Genomic DNA, 10,546 nt, shown 5'->3' with positions numbered 1-10,546 from the left:
TCGTGTGGGTCTTTATAGTCACAATAGACGCTGTAAATGAAGTCTTAAATTGAAACTTTAAAGGGCGCGAGCCATAGTCTGTGCAGACTGAAGGATGCCTACTATCCTGAAATCTGGCGCCCAGAACTGGACCCAATACTGCAGCAGACGCCTAAACAGTATAACATTACTTCTGATGTCTTGCCTGATGGTTTTTGTTTGTTTGTTTGTTTTCTTTTACAACGGTGTCACACTGTTGATTCATGTTTGGTTTGTGATCTCCTACAGCTCCCAGACCTCTTTCTGCAGTACTCCTTCCTAGGCAGGGGTTTGCCATTTTGTATGTGTGCCACTGATTGTGCCTTCCTAAGTTGACTACTTTGCATTTGTACTGATCGAACGTCGTCCCATTTACCTCAGCCCATTTCTCCAGTTCATCCAGATCATTTTGAATATAAAGTAACTATATGGGGATATATATATTTCATAGAACTGGATGGGACCTCAGGAAGTCATCAAGTCCAGTCACCTGTCCTCTTGGCACAGCCAAGCACCATCCCCGACAGATTTTTTTTTTTTTAAAGGAGAACTATTGGTCCCAGACCCTTAAGCAGCCTCCTTAAGGATTCAGGCTCATAACCTTGTGCTTATAAGGTCAAGGTACAAACCACTGTGCTACCCTTCTCTGATTGAGCCTCTTCCCCAAAGCAGTTGCAACCCCCTCTCCTAGTTTGGTTTTTGTCTGCAAACTTTATGTGTATTCTATGTCTACGCGGTGTGCTGCTGCCATCAGGGCCATGCAGACAAGGGCACTCAACAGTGCAAATAAGGTATTCATTTACAAACCGCGTGCCTCAGTTGCATACTCTCACATGATTGCTCTTCCAGAAAAGGCTTCTTTCGCCACAAAACAAGCCATGCAGATAGGGTTCCATTGTCCAAAAAAGAATGGGTCTGTCGATGAAGGGGGTTTTTGCCAACGGAGCCCCGCCCACACGGCTTGTTTTGTGGTGGCAGAAGCCTCAGCCAGGACAGTGATCACGTGAGAGTATGCAAATGAAGTATGTGCTTTGTAAATGAGTGCTTCATTTGCATAATCAGGCCAGCAGCAGCAGCACGCTGTGTAGACGTAGCCTAGGGGAGTAGACAACCAGACCCTTGGCAGGCAAAGCCAATGCCATGTGCAGCTGGAAGAAAGAACTAATGCTAACGACACTGCTGGCCCGGCAGGTGGCAATTAAACTAAAGCAGGATTACTATAGGCTGTTTCCTTGGCAACTGAAAGCTTGTTCTGAGTGCAGTAGTTGTGTCCAGCAGAGCTGACTGCCTCTGGGGGGTGACGTTGGGGGGGGAGGGTGCTATTCCACTCTCCTGGAAGGAGCGGGGCTGAAGGCAGCTGGTCTTCAGCGCTGCCCAAAGCATGACATACCCCTCTCCTTAATGCAGCTTGGATTGCACGGTCCAGCAGTGCTTTAGGGAGCCCAGGGCAAATGCTTCGCTTTCCTCTTCTCCATCTGCACTTGCACTTTGTATGCTTAACTTGCAAAGGACCAGTGGAGTTGCCAGCGTCTAGAAAGTAACGTAAAACTGCAGCTCATGAAAGCAACAGCTGTCTAGTGCAATTTAACAAGCGACTACTTCAAAAGAAAAGGCATTTAATTTTTAATGCATCCTTTCTCTTCTGTAGCGCCTGCTCCCTGTAGGCTTTTCTGCTTTCATGAAACTGCACGGCCGGCATTAAGAAAACAGGAAGGTAACCTGCTGTAACATCACGCTCAGCCTGCAACACATCATTCCATTTTTCTGCTGCACAAGACGTAGTGCTGTTCAGCCTTTTGCAACATAAATTTCTTCAGCCTGGTGGGCAATTTATTGTGGCTGAATGGCCATCCCTGGAAAAGGCCACAATGGGAATTTTAAAAAATGCTTGCCTGGCTCTTATGAAGTTGACAGCTTCATTACCTTTCATATGGACACTTAGCAAGCGAATGGGGTTGTGCTATACAATGCCACTACCTGTTGGCAGTTTGCTTATCTCTAGCCCCTTACTGTCTGGTGACACCAGAGTGCTTTGCAAGGGTAAAGCTCATGGACCTTGTCATTGGCAGGTGGGACTAAACTTGCAGCCTTAGGGGCTAAACCCATGTGCCTCTACAGCAGGGGTACACAAAGGGGCTTGGGGGAGGGCATGAAATTCCAAAAGGGGGGAGTTGCAGCACAGTTGGGGAGAGGGGGGGTGTCTGATGACTGCAGGGATGAAAAGTGGGGCCCCTGCACTACAGCATGAGCTGAAAGCCAGCTGGCTGTCAGCTAAGTCTGTCAAGCAGACTTCACTCTCCCTTGGCAGGGGTCTGGGTTACACAAGCAATAACTAATTCCCCGTTCTCTGAGGTCAGGCTGTTAATTACCCCCCATGCCACCGATGGGGAAACAGCCACACTAAGCAATTGGCCCAAAGCCACCCAGCAACAGAAGAAACCAGACCTGCCACCTCCTACACCTGTTAGGAGACATCCAGGCCCTCATTTTCAGAGGTGTTGAAAACCTGCCTCATCCACTGATTCAATCAGGAGCCATGGCTCAGCATACCCTGACTCTCTTCTTTGCAGGCCAAGCAGACAGGCCAAGCTGCAATGGGTCACCCACAATCATTTCCCAGCTTCTCCCACTTGGCATTGGCCCTCCAGCAGGAGACGGGGGGTGGGGGGGAGGCACCTTGCTGTGGCTGCCTGCAGCACCACTGCCCATGCTGGCCCTCTTCTGTGGCCGGATAAGGGAATTTAGGATTTGTCTGTACTCACCAGGAGATCAACGCTTTGCAGATCAATTTCACGGGTCTAGTAGGGATATATGAAATCGACCTCTCCTCATCTTCCCAGCAACCACGGTAGTTCATGGAGTTATGGGGAGTAAGGGAAGTTGACTGGAGAGTTTTTCCTGTCGACCCTTCCACACGGGGGACACTGCAGTAAGTTAGACTAAGTTACGTCAACTCCAGCTACACAATTCACATAGCTGGAGCTTCGTAACTTAGTTTGACTTTGCCCTGCGGTATAGACTTGCCCTAAAACTCCAGAATGAGGAGTACCAGGGTCGACTGTTGAGCCCTGATAGTTCAATTTCATGCGTTCCTACTAGGTGTGTGAAAGTGAACCCCGGAAGATCAACCCTGACTGGGTCAATCGCCCAGGTCAACATGAAATTTTCCTTGGAGGGGGTTTGGCGAGAGTCCGTGTCAAATTTGCATCTTCTCCCCGCTCCAGAAGAGTCATCATGAGATTGCACTGGGAGCTGGTAATCCCCCTCCCTCTGACTGACTCACACCATACTGGAAGGAACACCAATTGCCAGACTATGCCTGATATTTCCATAAGCAGCTGTTTGGATTGCCTGACACATTCCTTACGCATTTGAAGCATTCCTTACTGCTAGCATAGGACTCCCCTTTGATGGATGTTGCTGAGCTGCGGGGCTGTTTTGGGGACTTCCTTACCCTCTTGAACGTTAGTCTCCTTTGAGACTGAAATTCAGGGATTTTGAACCACTTGCACATAGAGTCTCTGGCACCCAAAGATCCTTTACAGGAAAAGCAAATGCTCTTGGAGATAATGCTGCAGAGAACCAGTCATCAGGGCCCACTGCAGAGTATTTCACGCTGACATATATAGGACCAGACTCACTAAAGCTGGTACAGGGAGCCAACATACGACCGTCGCTGTACCTGAGAGTTCCCTTGCACTCAGGGGCCTTTGCCCCAGGGAGATGCACATGGTGCATGGTAGTGCCCTTTGTATTGTCTTCCTTTGGCTGCCCTCTAGGGAATTTCTACTGGGGCAGTTATGGGAACTAGTCGGAAACACAGTGGGTGAAATATGAAATCAGTGCTGTACCTGTACGTCCTGACCATGCCCCCTTCTAGACCAGTGGTGACCCTACTTTGGGGGCTGCACTGACCTCTAATGACCCATCCCCTAAAGGAAACGAGGCTGAGGCCATGCATAACACTACACCTTCCTTCCCCTTGTGTGGTTTGCTCTTTACACAACACAATAACTAGGAACTGCATGGGCATAATGGAGTCCAAGTAACTGCATTTACTGAACATACACCACATCCAAGACCTTGTACATAAACACACTGTTGCTCTGGCTACTTCTAGAGCACAACACTGTGAATAAATACACACTCTTTTTAAAGGGACACATTCCTGTAGCTATGTGCTACACTCTGGTGGACAGGAGTTTGTGCTGACAAAGACAGTGAAGCCCTGGCGTGAGTCGGGTTTACAGTGCATTGTCTCCTCCTCGTGGTCTATTGATTGTGGTCCATAGGCTCTCCAACACCAGGCTGCAAAGCAGCATGCAGGAAGAGTTTTACCTCTTCAAAATTTTCCTCACATTGCAAATTCATTCAGTGACTCCAAAGCACCCTACCAACATCAGCTATTCAAACCATGATACTCTGTATTAGGAAGGCTATTGGCAGGTCTCAGTAACTTCATGCAGGCACTGAACTATGAACAGTCCAGAAATATCTAACCCCAAATGTGGATTCATAGGGAGCTGTTAGCAAACAAACAAAAAGAAGGGTATGTCTATACTACATGAAAGAGTGACGCGGTCAGGGTTGATCTTCCGGGTTCGATTAGGCATGCCTGGTAGAGATGTGTGAAATCAAACTATCAGGGGTCAGCAGTCGAACCCTGTACTCTTCTATATTGCAATGAGTAAGGGAAATCTAAGAGAGGGTGTCTCCTTCAGTGATGATGGCCAGGTTGTGGATTGCAGATAAGTCAATTCTAGCTACCCAATTGCCGCAGCTGGAATTGAGTGTCTACAATCAACTTATCTGCCCAGTGCAGACCTGCCCAGAGGGAGGCTCCCACAAGAAACCAGGAGTGTAAGAGCTAGTAATGTAACATGCTTACTAGATGATGGTGTCCACCATCCTATAAAAGCTAGGGGCAGAAGGTCAGTACATATTTCACTCTCATGCTTCTAAGCATATAAGCAACAAGCATTTAGCTCAGTCTTCTCTACTGGAAAGCAGCCTGAGCATCTAATCCTGAAACAGAAATACATTAAGTAGCTGAGGGGAGGGCTAGCTCAGTGGTCTGAGCATTGGCCTAATAAACCCAGGGGTGTGAGCTCAATCTGTGAGGTGGCCATCCCAGGATCTGGGGCAAATAGATTTGAAAAAAAAAAAGGAAGAGGATGGTGCTTGGTCCTGCCAAGAGGGCAGGGGACTGGACTCAATGACCTCCTGAGGGCTCTTCCAGCTCTATGAGATGTGTATTTCCATATATTTATTTAAGTAGTTTTGTTTAAAATTCCTGCTTTGCTGTAGATGTTTATCACTGACATTTCTGAACTTGCCTCTCAGTACTTTACTCTCTGTCTTACACTGCACTCAGCAGACCTCTGTTGTATAGATTTTAAAGGAAAATTCATTTCTAACAACAGAATTGTGACCGGCATTTCCATAACAGAAGGCTTTAGTTCAGTGCTATTGTTTTCTGACTACAACAAGGGCACTCTTGTTTCACACCCATGGGTAGTGAAACATTTGTGGTGTTCCTGGACTGCAGTTTACTGGATTTCAGTACTGATGTACTGGCTTTGCTCATCACCTTCCTCACCATCCATGTCTTACTCCTCAAAATCCAATCCTGTGACCCATCCCTCAGAGTTTGGAATTGAAGGCCCGGGGAACGGATAAACTAGATCTCATTCGGTGTGGCACGGCAGAAAAACATAAAGCCACACCTCCAAGGTTCCTTTGAAACAAACTGTTGCTTGTAGGGTCTCCTTTCCCTTGCAGTATACGGAATAGGACTGGAGAAAGAGGGTCAGATTTCAGGAGGGACTTCTCTCCATGTGACACCTGAGGTTCTGGAATGCATGCTATTGGACATGCTGCTATTGGACATGCATAGACTTCTTCTCCCCATGTCCCGTAGCAATCTCTTTCCTACAATTCTGCCGGCCTGCTGCAACACTTAATTCCTCGTGAAACACCCCACAGATTTTTCTTATGACAAGATTCTCCTTCAAAGCACTGGACAACCCTCCCTCCCAGCTTGGTGTCATCTGCAAACTTTAAAAGTGTACTCTCTACGGGAGCAGACAGCCAGATCCTCGGCAGGAGGAGCAAATACCAACTACAGATGGAAGAAAGAGCTGAAAAGTTCACAACATGGCTGTCCTGGCAAGCTGCAATTAGACTAAGGCAGGATCACTAGTGGTTTTTTCCTCAGCAGCTGAAAACTTGTCTTGAATGCAGTAGTTGTCTCCAGTGGAACTGGGAGCCTCCATGGGCCTGGTGGCAAGGTGGGAGGGGCCCCAGCTCCACGCTCCTTGAAGGAGGGGACAAAAGGCCGAAGGGGTGGAGACAAGGGCAGCCAGCCCCAGCGCTGCCTGGAGCGTGGCATACCCTTCCCCCAGCCCTCAGTGCTGGTGGGAAGCAGGGCACATTCAAACTCCTCCACAGTCTCTATTCCCCAGCCAAGCCCCAGGCCCCAGGCCTGTTGCACATACCTGTCTCTAGGTGACACTTCCAACTCTTCCCTCCACAATCTCTCTCTCTTCTGAGGAAAGGCAGCTGCTTCAATACCCCCTCAGCCTTTTCCCCAGAATTCCTTGCAAGGCCAGCTGACAAGTCCAAGCAGCACTGGGTTGACAAGTCCCAGACGTTTCTCTCTATTGGAAGTCCCTGGCGCAGTGAAGGGCTGGTCTAACAGCAGGTCTACACTACCACTTAAGTTGACCTAACTTACGCCACTTGAGGTTGTGAAATAGGCACCCTTCCCTGTGACACCCTCCGCCCCAAGCAAAGTGCGTTTCATGCTGACCACTCTGGACCTATGCTGGCTGAACCAGTGCCCTGCCACAGTGTAGCCTTGCCCTAAGAGAAGCCCCTCATGAACATTAAAGGGCTAATACTATGAAGAGCTATGGCATTTATCCACCTTACCATGGAGGAGCAGTCTAATGAACGCAGAATGGACTTGGCTTTCGTGAGGATCCAGGCTCATGTTTGGCCTTTATTCACAGGACATTTCAGTTTCTCCATCTGTAAGAAAGGAACAAAATATTATTGTTTAGTTGTAACAGCTGCGGGCCCTGGGACAAGATGGGAAAGGGACCCAGCTTGGTGCCCTGTAAGGGGTGGAGCCAAAGGCAGAAGGGGTGGGGCCTAGGGCATTCAGTTCTCAGCGCCACCTGGACTGTAGTACTAGGGGCTCCCCTTCCCTCACAGCCCTGTGCAGCAGTGCTGCCGCAGCAAGCCAGCGGGGTCCAAAGCGCCAGATGCCATCACTGCCAAAGTAGCAGCGGTGGCAGCTAGCGCTCTGGGTCCCTTTGAAACACCAGGCTCAGGGACAATTGCCCCCACAGTCCTCCCCATTGGCAGGCCTGGTATCACCCAGTCACCGACCCTGACCCCACTGTGTTAGACACTGCACCAGCACAGAGTAAGGACGGGCCCTTCCCCAATGAACCAACACCAGTTCATCTTGTAGCTTTTTTTTTTGCAAGAATTAATTCATGAAATATGGTGATTCATGGTATTATTAACCACCACTGTTATCATCCATTCACCACAGAACAGCCCTCTCTGTTACAATGGGTTTTGTTTCATAACATTTAATTTTTTTTCCCTCTCACGCGCTCTTCCCAACCCTTCAGTTTGTCCAGGACACGTTTCACCCAAGCTGTCACCACTGACTCGAACCGACCCCTGTTGCCCATTATTTTGCCTTTGTAACACTGTGTTTGTCAAACATCATTTTGACAGTCTCTTGACATCGTAACATGGTATTTACCGACTGCCGTGGGCATTTGCAGCCATCGTTTTGACATGCCAGCATTGCCATCCTCCTGGGTTTGACAGTGTAATTAGAATGTCAGCTCCACTGTGGCCTCAGTACGTTTGCACTGACATCCTCGTGGAGTTATTTTTGTGTTCTGGAAAGTCTCCAAGGGAACTGGCGGGAGGGTTCCTCCTGACTACGGTGAGCGCTTCACTGTCAACTTCAGTGGGGCCAGGAGTCAGTGCTTCAGAATACAATTGTAGGGCTGCCCCTGCCCAAAGGTGCATTTTCAATCTTAAAGGGACACATCTCCAGCTAAAGATAATCATAGAGCCTGTGTGGGCCAGTGGTTAAGTTATTGGATTGGTTATCAGGAGACATGGTGCTGTTCCCAGCGCAACTACCATCTTCAAATCATTTCATATTGTTTTCTTCACACTCTTTCTCTGTTAATGTCTATTAAGAGTGCAGGGTTTTTCATGCAGAGAGTGTTTCTCGTAATGCAGCTGTTTATTGGCAAGCACGATCTAGCTGCCTTAGGACCTTCTGAAAGGCCCCATTACTTTAGTATCTGAGCCCCTCACAATCTTTAACACTTTTATCCTCAGAATACCCCAGTGAGGTAAGACAATGTTGTTATCCCCTTATGAGTGAGGGACTGAGGCACAGAGAGGCTAAGTGACTTTCTCAAGGTCACATGGGACATCTGTGGCAGAACAGAGATGTGATTTGAGGCCTCTTATGTCCTCGAATGGCGATCAAGCCTTTGGCTTTATGGAGAAAATGGGTCCCCAGTTCTGACAAATAATAGTTGTACAGAAATTCTCTGATGTGTGTTTCTCCTCGTGCCTTAAGTTCTCTTTCTCTCTACATGTGTGCATATTTTATGTTTTTATTATTTCTATTCCTTGTTTTGCTTTTGCACTGGAGTCACCGTGGCTAGTGAAACTAACTTCCACAGTTCGCTAACTTTCATATTCTTTTTGGAGTCCGTTTAAGCTGACGATTTTCAAGCACTAGCCCAAAGCTAATGCTGTCTTTGTCATCGGGCTTGCCAGCACCACAAAGGAATTTTTAAATCCCATATGTCTGTTTGCACATAAAATATATGTCAACGTCTAACCTGTGATGATTTGCAAAATGTCTTTAAAAAAGCCTAAAATTTGGAAACTGAGAGCCTGATCCAAAGACCACTGAAGTTAATTAAAAGGTCAGTTACTCATGTGTATACAGCCACAAACTACTTGATAGCAACAGAGAGATAGCCGTGTTAGTCTGTATTCTATCAAAACAAAATATCAGTCCTGTAGCACTTTAAAGACTAATTTATTAGGTGATGAGCTTTTGTGAGACAGACCCACTTCTTCAGATCTATAGCCTCACCAGAACAGACTCAATATATAAAGCATAGAGATCCAAAAATAGTTATCAAGGTTGACAAATCAGAAAAATTGTTATCAAGCTTGGCCAATCAGATAGAAGAGCAGAAAGAGGAGAGTCAGGGGTAGGGAAGTGAAGTGTTAGGACAAATGCAAAAGAGTCCTTATAATGGATCAGGTAACTGCTGTCTCTGTTCAAACCAAGTGTTAATGTGTCAAATTTGAATATGAATATTAGTTCCAAACAACCGCTCTGTAAACGGTTGTTAAAGTCTCTTTTCTCCAGAACACAAACCCTCAGGTCTTTAACAGAATGGCCCACTCCACTAAAGTACCAGCTGCCAGGTTTGTGTATTTGGAGATTTTTGATGTCTGCGCTGTGTCCATTCATTCTTTGGTGAAGAGTGTTTGCAGTTTGCCCAATATACATAGTGTGTGGGCATTGCTGGCACATGATGGCATGCATGACATTAGTTGAGGAACAGGGAGAACTTGCCCCTGATTCTGTATTTAACATGGTTAGGTCCAGTGATGGTATCTCCAGAACAGATATGTGGAAAAATTGGCAGCAGGGCTTGTTGCAAGGAAAAGTTACAGGATTAACATGAGATAGAAGTGGGTCTGTCCCACGAAAGTTCATCACATAATAAATTATTTTGTTAGTCTTTAAAGTGTTACATGACTGCTCTTTTGTTTTGATAAACTACTTGATAGTGATTCTTTAAATAAGAAAGAAAGAAAAATCCAATTATCTTATCAGGTTCACTGGTCTAAAATATTAAATGAAACTTTCCAGCCAGGCAGGCAAATTAAAAATCTTATCTTAGCCAGGTGTGACTTGAAACTCCTGAAATATTAAAACCCACAAAATTAGAATGGATAAAAGATTTGCTAACTCAACCTTAGCAGTTGATGTATTGCTGGAACCACTGTAATAAAACTGCACAACAGATCTAGTTGGAGTGGACATGGATGGATGAAATTTATGGATGCTGCTCTAGAAACTAATCTTCACCCGCCCTCTGAAAATATACCAGGCAGTGAGTGCTTTGATCCAAACCAGTCTTTTGCCAAACTTTGTTAGTTCATCCACTTGGCTTCCTTACACAATACAGAGCCATGGCTTGTGCCCGACACAGATGGGAAGTCCTGAGAGTTTTTATTTTACACCATTCGAACAGGGAAGAGCTCCAAGCTGCCAATTCTCTCAACAAAATCCATGGAGGTCAGGGATTTGCTGAGAAGTCAGGGTTGCCAGCAAAGAGATCCCAGCCCTTCAACTGGTCTCCAGGGTCCTCTAGCCTCTCGTAGCCCCATAGCAGTCCCATTGGACATTTCCACTAGCAACCCGCCCCAGCAACCTTCCTGCTATATAGAG

Source organism: Carettochelys insculpta, chromosome 20 (assembly GCF_033958435.1).
Source record: "Carettochelys insculpta isolate YL-2023 chromosome 20, ASM3395843v1, whole genome shotgun sequence".
NCBI classification, from domain to species: Eukaryota; Metazoa; Chordata; order Testudines; family Carettochelyidae; genus Carettochelys; species Carettochelys insculpta.
Note: the sequence above shows the minus strand (reverse complement) of the source record.